The sequence below is a fragment of the Mastomys coucha genome, unplaced genomic scaffold (genome assembly GCF_008632895.1).
Source record: "Mastomys coucha isolate ucsf_1 unplaced genomic scaffold, UCSF_Mcou_1 pScaffold7, whole genome shotgun sequence".
Classification (NCBI taxonomy): Eukaryota; Metazoa; Chordata; class Mammalia; order Rodentia; family Muridae; genus Mastomys; species Mastomys coucha.
In genome coordinates this window covers 91,949,015-91,962,843 of record NW_022196913.1, presented here as the reverse complement: position 1 = coordinate 91,962,843, position 13,829 = coordinate 91,949,015, and the positions used below count along the sequence as shown (strand labels likewise).

Sequence of the window (13,829 nt, the reverse complement as noted above, 5' to 3'; positions counted from 1 at the left end):
CCCTCCCTCTCCTCCTTCCCTTCCTTCCTTCCTTCCTTTCTTTCTTTACCAAGCAACAATCACATTAATATCTCCTCATTCTATCTTAGCCTGCAGAAGATAGGTAAAAGGTGCTTTCTTCACATTTACTTTTGCCAGACCAAATTCCCCATTAGGTTTTCTATATTCTTCTTAGGACAATCACTGTATGCTCTTCTGTTTTGAAATGAGTGATGTCTTTATCTAGGTGCTATTTTTATTGTTTTCCCTGTGAAGCTAGAAATATGGGCATAGACTGCATAGACGATATTCTGGGTTTGTATGCAGCCTCTGGCCTAATATATGACAAGTTCATTTTTAAATGAGCGTTTAATTAAGCAGCTATAGTCTTCTTAGCAGTACCATCTTTTTCCAGTCTTTGATTTTGTATCATGTATCTTTGACAAGTTCCTTCACTTTGCTTGGCCTGCTTTTTGGGGCAATTCTTCTTTTCCCTTTCTTACAGAGCCATTCATTTACTTAGCAAAACTTAAATGAATACCCATCGACTGCTGAGTTCTAGAGTTACTTAATGGAGAACCCGGGGTTGAAAAGAGATTATTGGCATGTGAATTAATTCCATTCTGATAAAACAGTAAATAATAACGAAACCTGTATAAGGCATACTGTTATAGAATGTTTAATTTAAAATAAACATACTGAGCGAGATACTATGCTAGGTTCTTTTAAATTTATAAATTTGTATTTTATATACTTTATTATATAAAGCATAATAATCCATTATTATACTTTTACATCAAAACCCCAAGGCAATTCAGATCAATCCTATTTTACAGATGGGGAAATTGTGACTCAGCATCATTTAGTAAATTACTCATGTTCAGAGAACTAGCCTGTGCAAGCATCAAGCTTAATGCCCAGGCTCCTCTCTCTAAAATCAGCTCTCTGCAAACAAAGCAAGAAACATAATTAGACACAAAAATGAAAATACTATTTAAAGTTAAATGAAAAGAAAGCAATGCAGTACCAGAGCTACACTGGAGTCAGAGTTCTGGAACAAATTGTCATGTGTAAGGTCCTCTAACCTCCAAGAATTTCAGAGCCTTGTTCTAAATAACACTCCATTCTCTGTGAGGACACAAGAGTAAGGTTTACATTACAATTCATAAGAAGCTCATGCTGGAGGTCATGAATAAACAATAAAAATGAACCCAAAGCAAGTTAACTAAAAGAGAAAGTTAGAAAAAAGTGAAGGGTGTGTGTGTGTGTGTGTGTGTGTGTCTGTGTGTGTGTGTGTGTGTGTTTAACTTGGATTTGGCTTCTAAAAGCTGAAATTTAATCAATTAATTCATTCTTCTGGCCAAAATTAAACTTTAGTCAACTTCCATTAGTCTTCCATTCACAAGGCATTTCAAGATAAATCTTACCTGGAACGCTGTTACACACATTGAGATGTCCAAGATCAACTATAAGGAAGTTTTTACTTGAACAAAATTGGGACCCCTGTCCTGCAATTTGTACATTTTTAAAGATTTATTTATTCATTTATTTTATATATATGACTACACTGTCACTGTCTTCAGACACACCAGAAGAAGGCATCAGATCTCATTACAGATGGTTGTGAGCTACCATGTAGTTGCTGGGATGAAAAGCCAGAGATTTTTGTCCAGGAGCATCCTAAAATACACAAGACAGCCACACTTCAAGTCACAGAAGTGCCCAGGACCAAAGGTCAATGGCACTATGTATCATAATGTCTTTTCAAAATTTTACATGTTAAAAAAAAATATTTAGTCTTACTTCTTGTGAATGGTTTCTGGGTATCCATCAGAGTCCCACTGTGCGTATGGCAGCCATAGCTTTGGTGTTCCTTACCCAGCTCCCCTTGTACTATGGGGTGAACATCATCTGAGGAAGGTCTGAAGCTGTTCCCTAACATTGACATGCATATGCATACATTCTATTAACCCCTGCATGTACATCTGCACACACACACACACACACACACACACACACACACACACACACACACACCATAAAGCATAAGATAAAATAAATCTCTCCAGTGTAAAAGAAAGTCAAAGTTAGCTTGCAACCAGGATTTAAATGTGACTTTGGCCATGGGTAACATTTCACGATAATTCATGTATTGAACCTAACATGCTCTGTACCTGATCTTTTCAGCATTAAAAGAAAAAGCTATGTGTTTGTCTATTGTAGCCATGACTGTGAGTCGAGCATAGAGGAGGAGGGGATGCTTGTCACTAGGCTTCACACACACTTCTTGGTAATTAATTTTAAAACATGCCAAGTGTGCAAGACATCACTCACCCAGTGACACTCCATCAACAAAGAATCCCACAACAATGCAGATGAATGCTGACAAATAACAGGAAATGTACCACAGGGGTTGGTTTACACATCAACGGCAGAAAGGCCTTGAAGGCTGTTTATGGCACCATGAATCTTCAGCTATAACCTCCATTAGGTTGGTATGAGACTTCCTTGCTTTAAAAGAAAAATGCTCTGAGGTCCAAGAGAAGTTATTACTGAGTCTTCTCAGAGACTAAAACAAAATCCCCAAAATAATATTTTAAGGAATTTTTAAAAATTAATTTTTGGAGAGGATTTGGTAACTGTCTGCAATTCGCAAAATAAAAATATTCAACTTTTCAAGAGGCTAAAAATAACAAGACCATGTTTTTACTCAGTTTAAAAGGTACCATAAGTAGTTTCTTTCTGAATTTATATTTTAGATGAGAGTTAATATATTTCCAATTCCCTCCTATTAACATCAGCAGCACCTGAATATAGTCAGCCAAAAGAAAACTGTACTGTCTAAAACAGGCTTTCCACCTAAGACTGGTTAAAAAAAAAAATCAATGTGCAGTTCCCATCAGTCCAGCAAATTACTTACAGTAACCACAGTGCAATTTTCCATTAACCCTTCTCTTGCTCAGCCCAAAGGAAGAATGCAATTAGCTGCCAATCATTTTGTGTCTCACTCTATGAAGGGCCAGGCTAGGCAGTGGGCTATGCTCTCAGTTCGAAGTGAGAGGAGACATATTCGTCTTGCCTTCTTGCCAGGAAATGAGGTAATAGGTTGGCTGACCTTTGAGTCCTTGCTTCTGCTGGGGGATTTGCTGTCACCTTAAAGAAATCAGGGACATTGGGCTGTGGGGTTAAGATGAATTTGCAGTTTATTGTTAGGGTATTTTGAAAAATCCTACTAAACACAGCATATCTAGTTACAAAAAGATTAGCAACCTCCTCTCATATTAAGGCTGAACAAGGCAAGCCTGTAGGACGACAAGGAACCCAAAAGCTGACTGAGATCTCTGGGAGGCCTAACCTCTTTTTAAAGGAAACAGAGAAGGAATAAATGGAGCAGGAGGAAATGGGGGGGGGTAGAGGAGGTGGGGGACATAGGGAGAGATGGAAAACTATGGGTGAGATATAATATATGAGAGACTAAATTAATTTTTAAAATCCTATAGGTCCTTAACTACTCTTGGTTATGGTGAACTGTTAATTTAAAATTGTCTGCATAGGATGCAGTAGTGCCAAAGCTCCGCCCTATCCCTACAGTTAGTTTTGTCCCTTAGGGACAAAGTCACTAGAATTATTTTCCATTAAAAGAAGGAGGGGCATGTCAAGAGGAGAGTCAGGCATTGAAAGTGTCAACTCTGAGCCAAATATGACCCATATACATGATTTGTTTGGCTCCGCTAGTGTGGAAAACATGGGTAAATTTTAAATGGGTAGACTTCATAAAAATTGTGAATTTTCAGTTATTCAAAATTTAAAATAGAAGCAGAGATACCAGTTGACCCATATTTTAACTGTACTTTTGCAGGACAAAAAAAAAAATGAATTAAAATGGTATGTTTCAGAAAAAAAAAAACAAATAAAACTGTGCAGCCCAACTAATTTCAATGGTCCGTTAAAGCGGTTCTCCTCACACAATTGCATCATCCTAATAATCAACGCATTTGGGTTTGGAACCTCTGGAGTAATTGGATAGGGAGGACAGGACCTTCTGGGCATGTAAAGCAGACAGAAGTATATGGTCGATGTTAAGGTGAATTTCAAATACATTCTAAGGAATAATAATTAAAATGCCAATATTTTCCCGTGACTCACTTGTATAAAACATCAGAGCCTAACCTTTTTTACTCACCTATACCAGACACCATTCCTTAAGATAGGATGGCAGAATCAGTGACTTAGCTGGCAGGTTAGCTGACAGTGACACATAAAGTAGCATCTGCCACTCACCATTAAACCAGCTCAGCTTCCTCTCTCATCATATATTGACTTTTGTAACTGAGAAACTCAGGGTGTCTGACCTCAGGCAAGCCTGCATTCAGGAAATCAAATAACCCTGTCTTCCTCCCTCCTCCACCCGCTTCCTCTCCTCTCATATTTCCCTTCTACTTTCTCAGCTTTGCTCACTGTTGACTTAATTCCCTAGCCAATTCTCTGCATATGACAACAAAGACAGCCACTAACAGAAAATCTAGTATTATATTATACCTTGGCAGATTATCCAAGAAGGAAAGAGAACTTTCCTCTTAGCAACCAGGACTGTTCCAGTAAGGAACTTCTATATTTGCACTCTCTGGGTCACATCCAAACAACATTAATTTAACAAACATTTATTTAGTGCCGGAATGGAGTCACACTCCAGTTATGGACCTGAAAACATCAGCAAAGCCCCATATTCGCAGAGCTTGCCGCATGGCAAGTTGTATGAAGGAAATGGGAAATAAAAAAGAATCACAATAAGTAAGAAAGTCATACTTTTTTCTTGAGATCTGAAAAATAGTACAGGAGAACTATTATTTAATCATCAGAAGTTTCCCCAAAGGAGAAAGAGAAATATGAAAGAGAAGTTGTCTTGAAGTGAAGATAGGGAGGCCATATAGACAAAAGCAAAGGAGGTGCTAATCTTGAGTGGGGCTTGACTGCACAAATATCATTTTGTCTACCATTACATTCTCTTTTACTAGGAGTGGGGAGAAAGACTGAGCTTAAGAGCTACCTATGAGGTATGACTTCCTCCTTCCATATCCCACATTCTCAGCAGTGCTCCTTTCTGGCTCTAGGAGCCTATTTCCTGTGCCTCGACTTCCCTTCTCACTTTTGTTCAACTTAATGACATAATAATCGCTTTCTTTTGCTCAAAGCCCCCTGCATTACCATTAGGTGCCACTTACATGGGATTACAAAGAACCAGTGCTTTGTCACCCAGGTGAAATTTATGTTTTTTACTCTCTACCTCGTTCTTTGTAGAGGAACACTGTGTTCCTAGTTGTTTGTAGAGGAAGAAGTTCAATCTGTGATATGCATGCAGTCTTTGATAAATGAATAGATGAATCTGTTGAGCAACAGCTGTCAAAGCTTACACAATCCCCCACTGGTCACTCTCTACTGCATGGTGGTAGGGTGTTCATGATCCCCTTTCTTCTAAGCCCCCAGTGATGGTGACTATTCACAGACCCTCCAACTCAGCAACCTTAATCCCTGGGCAAGAACTAGCAGAAAGAGATTTGGTGAATGCATTAGGTTCTTTTCTGGTTTTGTGACAAACCACTATGGTCAAAGCAACTTCTAAGAAGAAGAATGAGTTTGGAATTTACCATTCCACAGGAAAAAAAGATGACATCCTCATCATGTCAGAGAAGAGTGCCAGCAAGTAGGTATAAAGGGAGAAACATCTGAGAGTCTACATCTCATACCCCAAGCAAGACACCAAGAGAGCAAACTGGGAATAGTGCTTGGGTGTCAAAGCCCACCTCCAATGGCCATATTTCTTCCAGCAAGGCTACACCTCTTAAAATTTCCCAAATTGTGTCACCAACTGGGGACCACATATTCAAATGCTAGAGCCTTGTGGGTAAGGGGAGTGGTATTCTTATTCAATCTACCACAGGGAGGATGTGAGAAGCAGTCAGTTAGGGGATGCGGAGAACATGGCCTCTCAGATCTGCAGCTTATTAATAAGACATAGAGCTGTTAGGTGTTGCATAGCTCTTAATCAGCCGGAGATAAACATGTGCTTTCACAGAATCATTAAAAACGAGATAATCTATGTAAAGCTTTTAGGATGGTATTTAACGCATAGCAAATGTTTGCTATTGTTATCTCAGTCACATGAGAAGAAGCAGTCCCTTGAGTGTGATGAGGGAGCAGCCAGCAAAGCATCTGTGACACCGGATTTGCATCATGCCAGTGGTTCCAAGTTACAGAGGATATGCACATGCCTAATTCCATTCTGTTGCTGCAGATTATGAAATAATGTGCTTTTCACTCTCATTTTGAAACTGAGGAAGCTAAAACTCCAATAATGCTATCTATATATTTTAGCTCATAACTCCATTATTTTATTATTTTCTGCTTTCTGTTTGTTTCTTGGGTCTAAATATTCCCATTTTGGAGTAATGGAACACCTGGTTTGGCTAAAGAACGTTGATTATATGATAACCACACTGGTGTTCACACTCAATGGGGCTGAGATTAGACTCAGGGACAGCTGGTTAGCACATAACATAACATAACATAACATAACATAACATAACATAACATAACATAACCCTTTCCTACGAGTGGATTTGAACTAACTCAACTTGAACTAATTCAATACACACTGACCATTTGTTGGAGACTAGCTAGGGAATCATTTATAGAAGAAAAGCTACCCTGTAATTCAATGCATCTCACAGGAAAAGTGACAGTGAGAGATCTCTATAGAAACAAAGCCAGGGCCATACTTACAGCCCACACTGACATTTCCAAATTCACCTACATCATGGAATTGTTAGCTTTAAAACCCATGATGGTATCTGGCATAATTGTCGATGAAGTGGAAGGATACTAAGAATCGAATGGGACATGGAAATTGGAGACATATCCAGACCTAAGTCTTTGCCTGAAGCCACTTTCACTAAGCCTCACCTCTCTCTGTGAACATGAAATCCCATGCCACATGCACAAGGATCTAGAGTTCCCTTAAGTTTTTGTTGACTGAATGAAGACCTGCAAAGACTTGGCACTTGTCCTTATTGCCCAAGCAAAAGTTTTTGCAGATATGAGGAAAGACTTCCACGTGGGTCAATTACCCCAGACCATGCAGGTGGTACTACTGCTAACCACACATGTCATCATAGGGCAAGTAAAGGTTTTAGATATGGGCAATGATGGCAAAAATTACGGTGATATAGCCACAAGCAAAGAAACACTGGCAGAGCTAAAATATTGAAGATCAGATATTGCCCAGTGAAACTCCTGCTGAGATTCTGGTTTCCATATCTCTATAGGGTAAATTTCTGTTGTATTAAGCCCATAGCCATGGTAATTTGGTATAACAACCAGAGAAAATTATATACTTCTTCCTTTACTTTGCTTGTCCTTTCTATCCATTGCCCCTTGCTCAACTGAGCTGGTAATGGGTTGTCTGTCTAAAACAAGAACAATGCCCTAATCTGCCAGCAAACTGTGGGAAGGCCTATTATCCCTCTTCTTTTAGACAGCATGTGTTCATATGCTCATCACCAACCAAGGCAGGTGCCACTCCTACGATGGCCAGCTTCTCATGTGTGTTTTACTTGACAGTTTCCAATCAAGCCCCTTATATCAGAGAAAACAATAATTTAAAGATCTGGAAATGGGAAGTCTTCAGGATGTGGGTAAAGAAAACAATCTTAACATTACTTAAACAGTGCAAAAATATGTATTTAATACATATTTATAAATACTATTATGTGCCAGCATAGAAAACCTGACAGGTATATTTATACAGTATTACAGTTCTCTGGAGAAACAGAACTGGAGACAGACAGATTCCTCTCTCTCTCTCTCTCTCTCTCTCTCTCTCTCTCTCTCTCTCTCTCTGTGTGTGTGTGTGTGTGTGTGTGTGTGTATGTATACTGGTTGACAGACAAATAAAATAAATTGGTTCAGGCTGTTATAGAAATTGCCAAAGTTAAAATCAGTAAAGCTAATGTCCTCATTTGAATCTAGAGGCAAGAGCTGCTATACATTATAGGAAGCAATCTGCCTTATCTATTCTCTCACTTGAAGCATCAACCTCTGAGCCTTTGTGTAGAGACTGTGTTGTGGAGGTAAGAACTGGGGGGGGGCACCTCCTGGTCAGTGTTGATCTGCATTTTGACCAGTTGTTACTTTCTGTAACAGTCTCCATCTTCTGCAAAAGGAAATGTCTTGGATATGCTATACTTCTCTGTGTGCCTAAGGATATGTAAAGAATGCAGTGAAGAAGTATACTGGGTTAGGAAACTGGCTGTAGTAGGTGTTCCTTTGGGTTCAATAACCTAAGGCTCAGGGAACATCATAGAAGAGGCAGTGGAAAGAATGTAAGAGGCAAAAGACCAGAACATCTGCTACAAGATTGTCTCATCTGTGTATGACAAGACAAATGCATCTTGAACTCTCAACAATGCAGTTGCTTGAATAAAACCCAAATGATGCCAGTTGACACACCAGTTCTAACTGGTGAAATTTCAGAAGACCCTACCATTAGATGAAGAGATACTGGCAATTAGTGATTTCAGAGAGAAGAAGAATCAGTCTCCCCCAGGGCCCCTGACTACCAAGTAGTCCGTCCTAAAACACATACATGGGGTACACTAAAGTAGATTCAACAAGGTACACTTATGTATTAGTAATAATAATTTTTAGTGGATATTTTCTTTATTTACATTTCAAATGTTATCCTCTTTCCCAGTTTCTCCCCCCCTCCAAAAACCCTATCCCATCCTCCCTCCCCCTGCTTCTATGCTTCCTCCACCCACTGACCCACTCCCATCTCCCCACTCTCAGTCCCCCTACACTGGGGCATCTATCAGTTCTTCATAGGACCAAGGACCTCTCCTCCCATTTTTGCATGACAAGACCATCCTCTGCAATGTATGCAGGTGGAGCAATGTGTACTCCTTTGTTGATGGCTTAGTGCCTGAGATCTCTGGGGGGACTGGTTGGTTGATATTGTTGTTCTTCCTGCGGGGCTGCAATCCCCTTCAACTCCTTCGATCCTTTCTCTAACTCCTCTATTGGAGACCCCCGGCTCAGTCCAATGTTTGGCTGCAAGCATCCACCTCTGTATTTGTAAGACTCTGGCAGGGCCTCTCAGGAGACGGCCATATCAAGCTCCTTTCAAACTTAACTCAAACAAATCAGTAGCCTTCCTCTACTCAAAGAATAAACAGACTGAGAAAGAAATTAGGGAAACATCACCCTTCACAAATTTCTTCACAAATAATATTACATACCTTGGTGTGATTCTAACCAAGCAAGTAAAAGATCTGTATGAAAAGAACTTAATGTCTCTGAAGAAAGAAATCGAAGAAGATCCCAGAAGATGGAAAGATCTCCCATGCTCATGGATTGGCAGGATTAATATAGTAAAAACGGCCATATTGCTGAAAGCAATCTACTGACTCAATGCAATCCCCATCAAAATTCCAACTCAATTCTTCATAGAGTTAGAAAGAGCAATTTGCAAATTCATTTGGAATAACAAAAAACCCTGCCTCCAGGTTAGTGAAAACTATTCTCAACAATAAAAGAACTTCCGGGAGAATCACCATCCCTGGCCTGAAGCTGTATTACAGAACAATAGTGATAAAAGCTGCATGGTATTGGTACAGAGACAGGTGGGAAGATCAATGGAATAGAACTGAAGACCCAGAAATGAACCCACTCCTATGGTCACTTGATATTTGACAAAGGAGCTAAAACTGTCCAGTATAATAATAATTTTTTAAAGGTTATGGATTTGAGAGGGAATGGCTAGGTATGAGTGGTACACAGAAGGTACTAGAGGGAATGGAAAGTGTAATTTAAATACAGTACACATATATGGAATTTTAAAATAACTATCAATGTCATCTGGAAACATTCAGAATACTAAGTAACTAAAATCAGTATATCACATAGTCCAATCAAGTTGGGTTTTGAAGTTAACCACCATGCCTTTGTTTATAGAATTGGCATGGTAGATGGCCACACCCGATAATGACTTTGCAGACAGACTGAAGTTTCAATTGCACCAACACTCAAATTTTTCAAGGTTGCTATCAAAACACCACCTCTAAGTTTTTGCTGTGTGGACAACTTCACTGAGTATTCCCTGGCCCAAGTCAAGGGGTCCTGTGAATATTTTCAACATTGGCAGCACCTGGTCTGGATAATCAGTACAGAGGTTGAATCACAGAGATAAGCTCATATTTCTGAATTTATCTCCTAGGGTGATCATCCAAAGCTCACCTTACACCTGACGACTCAATGCTTTGGGGGCTTAAGGAGAATATTGAAGGAATGAGGGAATGAGAGTATCAAGGGGAAGAAAGGATATTTTAATCACCCCGTTTTAGTTCTAACTGCTTCATTACTTCTGGAGATCCCAGATGTTTGCTGGAGATAGACTAGCAGGAACAGACCATGATTTCCTGCCTCCAGTACATCCCTTCCTACAGCCATGACTCAGTTTCCTGATCATAAAAGGGGTCACCAGCCATTGTGGCTATGTCTAGAAACCCGAGTGGTAACTGACGCCCTCCTTTCCTCCATGCTCCTTCTAGGAATTATTAAGCTATAACAATAGATCCAGGATGGTTACTACTCACGCTCTTGCGCCTGGCTCTAGGGCACTGTCACTTCCTGTTTTGACTGTTCTCCATGTCCCAGCCTCCAACCTATTCTCATAAGAACCAGAAATATCCGGTGAAGACCTGGCATCATGCCTAAGTCACCTCTGCTCAAAACTGTTTGCTCGTCGCATACAGTCCATCTCCAGTCTTTGCCATGCCTACCAGGCCCTCCGGAACCCTGTCCCAGCTGAATCTCAGACCATCCCACCCTTGTTTATCTTCTCCTCACTGCTGCAGTGATGTTTGCCATTCCTCTGATCTCTTTGACACTTCCACTCCCTTGTTTGTCTCCCAAGTTCTAGTCTCACCTTCACAGACAGACCCAAGACACAGGATTACTGTTTTGCAACTCTTCATTGTGACCTCCACATAGAAATTATAAAAGGAAAGAAAATATAGTGTTCTGTCTTTGAGTTACTTTAAAAATAATAATCTCATTCATTCCTTTTGAATTGCATACCGTTGTGTTTTGTTCATATCCATGTATTTTGTCCTTGTATATCCTCCCTCCCCCAGCTTCTACAGACCCACCCCATCTACTTACCCATCAAATTTCATGTCCTTTCTCTCTCATTTTTAACCCACCGAATTAAATTTATGTTACCCAAATACCATTGGGTGTGGGGTCATCCCCTGGAGCATGGTTTTGCCTATGGGGCCATGGTCAAACCCTTAAAGAAAACTGACTCTCCTTTTCCCAGAACTCATCCACTGTCCATATCTCCTCAACTGGGGAGAGACTGTTTCCAATCCCCCACCTCCATGGTTTTGTTTGTTTGTTTGTTTACTTGTTTTGTTTGTTTCAGGCTTGAGCCTGTGCCAGTTTATTTGCATTCTTACTATGATATCGATTCCATTCTTGAGGATAACTGATGCTGTAGTAAGTTTAGAGGCTTAAAATTATTCATATTTATCATCTTACATTTGTGAAATCCAAACTGGATGTCAGGGGACTCAAAGTGAGATGTTAGTAACTTTTGGAATGTGTTGAAGAGAAGCCATGCCTCGGCCTCTAGAATCTGTGGCCACTTCATTCTGACTTCTATTTGATTACTACACAATCTCTTTCTTTAGTTCTCTATACAATTGTAGTGAGATTTGAGGAGCTGTCTGGCCGTTATATGCTATTTCCTCATCTTGGTGTCCTTATATTTCACTTACCTTTGCAAAGCCTCTTTGGCCATGCAAGGCAACAAATGAGACTATAGCATCTTCCAGGGTTGTTGCTCTACCTTGCTGAAGAAGGCAATAAAAGGGCTCCAGCCTGTTTTTGTTCTCTTGTTCCTTTTTCATGGTGACTATATTCGTCTTATAGTGCCAAGCCTAACCTGGGCGTATGAGGCTCTTTCCTTGAGTTGTAAGTGCCACAGAAGCTATAGACAACTGTTAACACAAACACACACACACACACACACACACACACAGAGAGAGAGAGAGACAGAGAGGGAGAGAGAGACAGAGAGACAGAGAGACAGAGAGATAGAAACAGAGAGACAGAGGCAGAGAGACAGAGAAGAGAGTTTACTCCTAGACAACAGTCCAGGGTCACGTCATCAGTATTTCCATCCAATATTTCTACTTATCCTAGCCACCTCACTTCTGGGCAGAATGTTGGAAGGAATCATAGCACGTCACAATGTATAGCAGGTTCTTTTCTGAGTAAGAAGGATCATGTAATTTCTTCTGGCTAATAAATGTCTGTAGGCCAAACATTCCATTGGTGAGATGACATACATAGCACTTTTCTTTACTTTTCCTTTGATTATCTAGATTACCAAGTTCAAGGAAAGTAAACTTGGAGTCAACACAGAATAAAGCCAGACAGTATAGCCTACTAAAATGTCCTGTACTTGAGAGTGTAAGGCAGGATATTCTAAGCTTGAGGCCAGCATAGGCTACTTGGTAATACCCTGTCTCAAAAGCAAAAACAAGCAAATAAAAAAAAAAAAACAAAAATGATCAGAATAACCCAGTAAGCCTTGCTGTATAGTTTTAAGCCAGCACATGCAGCATGTAGCTTACCTTCACTGGTGTTGTGAGCAAGGGCTAAAGGGAAGGAAAGATGAGAACTGACTAGCACTGACTCTCCTAGCTGCTCCTCTCCATTCACCTGGTTCTGTTCACAGGCTACCCGTTCATCGGCTACATTCAGAGACTTTCTTGTTCCTTGGATAGAAATTCCCATTTACTTCATGCAGTTTCTTTGCTGAAGTAATAGAACATTTCATTTCTTTTTCCATAAAGAAACAAAGTTACAGTTTGTTAAGGCACAATTTTAATGTAGGTTAAAGCATGGATATTAAGAAAGAGTAGTGTTTAGGAAAAGAACAACACACACCCAAGATATGGGTGTGGACTTCTCAGCAGTTTCCATGGCTTATGTAAAGTGGCACTCACAGACGTTTTTCACTGACCATAGGCAGCCACTTCTGTCTCTTCCTGCGGGTGTGACAGCCAGAGGCTGTGGAAAGAGAGTACATGGTGCTGTGAACATTTAACAGGATCAATCCCTTGTAATAAGCCTTGGGAATGAGGCATACTTATTTCATGGTAAATGCACAGTAGGGCATAATTTTGAGATTGCATAGAAATCAAGGTAGAAGAAAAACAAAGATATCTGGGGACAAAAAAAAAATAATGGAGCTAAAAGGGCACAGTGCTGAGTTACCAAGACCTAGACAAGTGGCATCATAGGTACTAGGACTCCTGGTCTGCCCTCCGAAATCACATCCCTTTCTTGTCTCCTCTCACCCTTTTCTTGTGGGCCTTTTGTCTTCAGCAAATGTTGGGGTGAATAGAGCTTTCCACAGATGGTGCCAGACAACTATATGCCTGCATATTAAAACTGAACCTTAAATGTGTGTTTCACACATACACAAAAACCCAGATTTTCTGCTGGAGTTCCCATGAGCATGGTGAGAGCATCTCATTCCGTAGTTGGGATTTCAATGAAAGGCTCCACTGACTAGCCCGAGAACTCATCACCCAGTGAAGAGCATTGTTTCCATGGAAACCTCCAACTGGTGACCCAAATATGCAAGTGAAGGTTCGCTACTTTACCTACCTCATTGTGTGGATCTGCTGAGGATTATCACTATTACATAAAAATCAGGCTCTTTTTTGCATAGGTGGATTTTCTCCATGCATCAGTTCTGTCAGCATAGACCATGCGGGGGG

At 40.2% G+C, this 13,829-nt stretch overlaps 1 protein-coding gene across 6 annotated transcripts in view; it reads left to right on the top strand.

The window, feature by feature from the left end:
• The window catches only part of Samd12 (sterile alpha motif domain containing 12), a 451,523-nt gene that overhangs the window by 229,397 nt on the left and 208,297 nt on the right, over positions 1 to 13,829 (top strand). The window lies entirely within an intron of this gene.